The sequence below is a fragment of the Phoca vitulina genome, unplaced genomic scaffold (assembly GCF_004348235.1).
Source record: "Phoca vitulina isolate PV1807 unplaced genomic scaffold, GSC_HSeal_1.0 scaffold7, whole genome shotgun sequence".
Lineage (NCBI taxonomy): Eukaryota > Metazoa > Chordata > Mammalia > Carnivora > Phocidae > Phoca > Phoca vitulina.
In genome coordinates, this window is record NW_022589710.1 from 5,874,951 (window position 1) to 5,881,564 (window position 6,614).

Sequence of the window (6,614 nt, forward strand, 5' to 3'; positions counted from 1 at the left end):
TTATATATATATATTTTAAAGATTTTATTTATTTGACAGAGAGAGATACAGCGAGAGAGGGAACACAAGCAGGGGAAGTGGGAGAGGGAGAAGCAGGCTTCCCACAAGCAGGGAGCCCGATGTGGGGCCCGATCCCAGGACCCCGGGATCATGACCTGAGCCGAAGGCAGACGCTTAGTGACTGAGCCACCCAGGCGCCCCTCCCTCTGCTTATATTTTCTGGATGAGATTTTAGAAGCTTGGTGTCATTCTTTCCTCAATGTTTGGCAAGCTTTACCAGTGAAAGCATCTGGGCCTGGTACTTTCTGTTTTGGTAGATTATTATTTTTTAAAAGATTATTTATTTGTTTATTTGTGAGAGAGAGAGAGCGCACACACAAGCTGGGGAAGTGGTAAGCAGAGGGAGAAGCAGGCTCTCCACTGAGCAAGGAGCCCAATGTGGGACTTGATCCTAGGACCCTGGGATCATGACCTGAGCTGAAGGCAGACACTTAACACACTGAGTCACCCAGGCGTTCCTGTTTTGGTAGATTATTAATTGTTGATTCAATTTCTACGATGTAGGCCTATTCAGTTTATTTGTTTATTTATTCAGTTTATTATTTATTGTTTATTTCTTCTTATGAATGTTTTAGTAGATTTTTGTCTTTCAAGGAATTGGTCCATTTCATATAAGTTATCAAATTTGTGGGCTTAGAATTGCTCATAATATTCCTTTATTATCTTTTCAACATCTGTAAGTTTACAAGTAATGGCCCATCTTTCTTCTTTTTTTCTCATTTTTGGCAATAGACATTTTTGGATCTCATAAATTTTAGTAATGGCATTGAGTTTAACTCAGTTATCTACTTGTATACGTTGGTAAGGGACCTCTACATTTGTACCATTTGCCTGCTGAGTGTCTTCTAGGTTATCACCCTCAGCCCCAGAAGTTTGTTTGGCAAAATTCAAGCAAAAATGCTCCAATCACAACCTGTGCTGCTTTTTTTTCTATGGATTTTCAATATGTCTATTAGTGGTCTACTTTTTTTTTTAAGGGTTTTTTCTCCTAATTTTTATTTATGAGTTACAGTTTTTAAGTTTTTTTTCTTCTTTTTCAATTTTAAAACCCAGGTATAACTAACATCCAGTGTTATATTAGCTTTGGGTATACAATATAATGATTCAACAATTCTATACATTACTCATAGTGTTCATCATGATACATGTACTCTTAATCCCCTTCACCTATTTCACCCATTTCCCCACCCACTTGCCCTCTAGCAACCACCAGTTTGTTTTCTAAATTTAAGAGTGTTTTTTTGTCTCTTTTTTTAATTTTATTTTTTAAAAATTAACATATAATGTATGATTGGTTTCAGAGGTACAGGTCTGTGATTCATCAGTCTTATATTGTTTGTCTCTTTTTTCTGTTTTTTTTTTCTTAAATTCTACATGAGTGAAATCATTGGGTATTTGACTTTTTCTGACTGACTTATTTCACTTAGTATTATACCCTCTAGATCCATCCATGTTGTTACAAATGGCAAGACTTCACTCTTTTTTATGGCTGAGTAATGTTTCAGTGTGTGTGTGTGTAACATATCTTCTTTATCCATTAATCTATGGATAGACACTTGGGTCACTTCCATATCTTGGCTGTTGTAAGTAATGCTGCAATAAACATAGCAGTGCATCTATCTTTTTGAATGTATTTTCATTTTCTTTTGGTGAATACCCAGTAGTGGAATTATTGGATCATTTCATTTCTAATATTAGTAATTGGTGTTTTATCTCTTTTTTTCCTTGGTTAGCCTAGTTAGAGATTATCCATATTATTAATATTTTTCAAAGAACCAGCCTTTTTTTCATTGATTTTCTGTATTAATTTCCTCTTTTCAACTTCATTGATTTATGTTCTGATTTTCATTACTGTTCTTCTATTGCTTTGGATTTAATTTGCTCTTCTTTTTCTAGTTTCCTTAGGTGGAAGCTTAAATTATTGGTTTTCTAATCTAATCCATGCATTTAATGCTATGCATTTTCCTCTAAGCTCTTCTTTGGCTGCATTCCACAAAATTTTCCAAGTTGTATTTTTAATTTAATTTTACTATACTCATATATGCTGAGAAATGTAGAGTTTTTAAAAAAAATATTTTATTTATTTATTTGACAGAGACACAGTGAGAGAGGGAACACAAGCAGGGGGAGTGGGAGAGGGAGAAGCAGGCTTCCCGCTGAGCAGGAAGCCCGATGTGGGGCTCGATCTCAGGACCCTGGGATCATGATCTGAGCTGAAGGCAGATGCTTAATGACTGAGCCACCCAGGCACCCAAGCTTTTTTTGTTTTGTTTTGTTTTGTTTTAGAAAATTCTATTTCTAGGGGCGCCTGGGTGGCTCAGTCGTTAAGCGTCTGCCTTCGGCTCAGGTCATGATCCCAGGGTCCTGGGATCGAGTCCCACATCGGGCTCGCTGCTCGGTGGGAAGCCTGCTTCTCCCTCTCCCACTCCCCCTGCTTGTGTTCCTGCTCTCGCTATCTCTCTCTCTGTCAAATAAATAAATAAAATCTTTAAAAAAAAAAAGAAAAAGAAAATTCTATTTCTAGAGCTGATCTGATTTTTTATGTGTTTTTTATGTGGTCCAAACTTTGCTGTATGTTGAACAACAAAACAATTAAAAAACATTTTAAAAAAATCTATGAGCTTAATCTATTCCAATAATTTAATGAATTTCTTTAAGTGTATGTTTTCTTTCTAATCTGTTGGATCAGGTAAATATTCATTTTGTTTTTACCAAGGGAGACAAATTTTCATCCTTATGATGGAGACTAGGATTTTTAGAACTGGTGTAGTCAAGCCCTTCTGTCTTGGTATTCTCTGAATCTTCCCTGGATTGGCTGGGAATGATTAGTCTAAGCTTCTCTCTAGACCGGGGCCTGCTGAGTCCAGGTTGTGCCATTCTTGGGCATTCCTCCTGCCCTATGTTAATGAATCCTGCCACTGGTATAACACATGACCCGGTCTTTGGGCTTGATCAGGACCTACCATTTCTTCCTGGCCAAACCAAGTCCCACCTCAGCTTTTGCTAGTGTTGTAGACCTCTCCAATTCTTTTTTTTTTTTTTTAATTTGATTAGCCAACATATAGTACATCATTAGTCTTAGATGTAGTGCTCAGTAATTTATCAGTTGCATATAACACCCAGTGCTCATCACATAATTTGCCCTCCTTAATGCCCATCACCCAATTACCCCATTCCTCCACCCACCCCCCCCTCCAGCAACCCTCAGTTTGTTTCCTATATTAAGAGTCTCTCATGGCTTTTCTCCCTCTCTGATGACTTCCCATTCAGTTTCCTTCCCTATGATCTTCTGTGCTGTTTCCTATAGAACATAGATGAGTGAAACCATATGATAATTGTCTTTCTCTGCTTGACTTATTTCACTCAGAATAACACCCTCCAGTTCCATCCACATCAATGCAAACCGTGGGTAGTCATCCTTTCTGATGGCTGAGTAATATTCCATTTTGTGTGCATGTGTGTATATATATATATATATATATATATATATATATATATATATATATATCTGACATCTTCTTTATCCATTCATCTATCTATGGACACCTCAGCTCTTTCTGTAGTTTGTAGCAATTGCTGGGTCATAGGGTAGCTCTATTTTCAACTTTTTGAGGAACTTCCATACTGTTTTCCAGAGTGGCTGCACCAGCTTGCATTCCCACAACAGTGTAGGAGGGTTCCCCTTTCTCCACATCCTTGTCAACATCTGTCATTTCCTGACTTGTTAATTTTAGCCATTCTGACTGGTGTAAGGTGGTATCTCATTGTGGTTTTGATTTGTATTTCCCTGATGCTGAGCGATATTGAGTACTTTTTCATGTATCTGTTGGCCATTTGAATGTCTTCTTTGCAGAAATGTCTGTTCATGTCTTCTGCCCATTTCTTGACTGGATTATTTGTTTTTTTGGGTGTTGAGTTTGGTAAATTCTTTACAGATCTTAGATACTAGCCCATTATCTGATAAGACATTTGCAAATATCTTCTCCCATTCCATATGTTGCCTTTTAATTTTGTTGACTCATTTCCTTAGCTGTGCAAAAGCTTTTTATCTTGATGAAGTCCCAGTAGTTCATTCTTGCTTTTATTTTCTTTGCTTTTGGAGATGTATGTAGCAAGAAGTTGCTGTGGCCGAGGTCGAAGGGGTTGTTGCCTGTGTTCTCTCCAACAAAAAGTCCATTTTGATGGATTCCTGTCTCACACTTAGTTCTTTCATTCAATTTGAGTTTATCTTTGTATATGGTGTAAGATAAAGGTCCAGTTTCATTCTTCTGCATGTGGCTATGTCTACCTCAATATCATAAAAGCCATCTACGAAAAGCCCACAGCGAATATCATTCTCAATGGGGAAAAACTGAGAGCTATTGCCCTAAGGTCAGAAACACGACAGAGATGCCCACTCTCACCACTGTTGTTCAACATAGTACTAGAAGTCCTAGCCTCAGCAATCAGACAACAACAACAAAAAATAAAAGGCATTCAAATTGGCAAAGAAGAAGTCAAACTCTCACTCTTCACAGATGACATGATCCTTTATATGGAAAACCCAAAAGACTCCACCCTAAAATTGCTAGAACTCATACAGGAACTCAGTGAAGTGGCAGGATATAAAATCAATGAACAGAAATCAGTTGCATTTCTATACACTAACAATGAGACTGAAAAAATAGAAATTAAGGAATCGATCTCATTTACAATTGCACCAAAAACCATAAGACACCTAGGAATAAACCTAACTAAAGAGGTAGAGGATCTGTACTCTAAAAACCACAGAACACTTATGAAAGAAATTGGGGAAGACATAAAGAAATGGAAAAGCATTCAATGTTCATGGATTGGAAGAATAAGTATTGTTAAAATGTCTATGCAACCCAGAGCAATCTGCACATTTAATGCAATCCTTATCAAAATACCATTGACATTTTTCACAGAGCTGGTACAAATAATCTAAAATTTGTATGGAACAAGAAAAGACCCTGAATAGCCAAAGGAATGTTGAAAAAGAAAACCAAACCTGGTGGCACCACAATGCCTGACTTCAAGCAATATTACAAAGCTGTGATCATCAAGACAGTATGGTACTGGCACGAAAACAGACACACAGATCAATGGAACAGAATAGAGAACCCAGAAATGGACCTCCAACTCTATGGTCAACTAATCTTCAACAAAGCAGGAAAGAATATCCAATGAAAAAAGGACGGTCTCTTCAATAAATGGTGCTGGGAAAATTGGACAGCCACATGTAGAAGAATGAGACCTCTCCAATTCTATGTCACATCTTTCATTCAGCTTCCAGTCTATGATGGATACATCATACCCTATATTATGGGGGGTATATTGAATCCTATCACATAGGCCCACTTGTAGGTTTCTAAATATCCATTTAACGTCTTTGTCCCAATCCAAAAATTATGGTAAGTCCTGAGTACTTCCCATATTATGCAGCAGCTGAAAATGACTCTAAGACCCCTTCTCTACTTCCATGCAGTGCTACCAAGTTTTGTTGTGGACATCTCCATATTGGCATGAGGACAGACTTTAATCTATTAGCTCCCAAGTGGGATGATAGGTAGAAACTTCAGAGAGTTTGGATGGCTGATAACATCCATAAACCCTATATTTCAGTATTTTGTATGCTAATATTACAGAAGGTATAATATTTTAAAAAATTAAACATGCTTTTCTCAGTTCATCTAATACTTGGACTCTTGCCCAAAGGTAAAAAAAGACACGTCTGACTACCTCCTTTGTCTTGCTTTGTCCATCTTCTTCACTCCATAATCCATCTTTGCCAGAAGGTATAGATTTATTCAGAATTCCTTTGTACCTTATATTAACCTCTGTGGCCAAACTGGCAGGACTCTCTCTCGAAAAATCAAGAGATAAAAATAGGATAATTAAGAAAAAGCTTTTCTTTCCTTTAAAGTCATGGTTTCAAACCTACCTTATTGTTTTTTTTTAAATTTTATTATGTTATGTTAGTCACCATACAATACATCATTAGTTTTTGATGTAGTGATCCATGATCCATTGTTTTCATATAACACCCAGTACTCCATGCAATACGTGCCCTCCTTAATACCCATCACCGGGCTAACCCATCCCCCCACCTCCCTCCCCTCTAAAACCCTGTTTGTTTCTCAGAGTCCATAGTCTCTCATGGTTCATCTCTCCCTCCGATTTTGCTCCCTTCATTTTTCCCTTCCTTCTCCTAATGTCCTCCATGCTATTCCTTATGTTCCACAAATAAGTGAAACCATATGATAATTGACTTTCTCTGCTTGACTTATTTCACTTAGCATAATCTCCTCCAGTCCCATCCATGTTGATGTAAAAGTTGGGTATTCATCCTTTCTGATGGCTGAGTAATATTCCATTGTAGATATGGACCACATCTTCTTTATCCATTCATCTGTTGAAGGGCATCTTGGCTCTTTCCACAGTTTGGCTATTGCAGACATTGTTGCTATGAACATTGGGGTGCATATGGCCCTTCTTTTCACTACATCTGTGTCAAACCTACTTTAATACTTGAAAATAGTTTTCAAATGTTT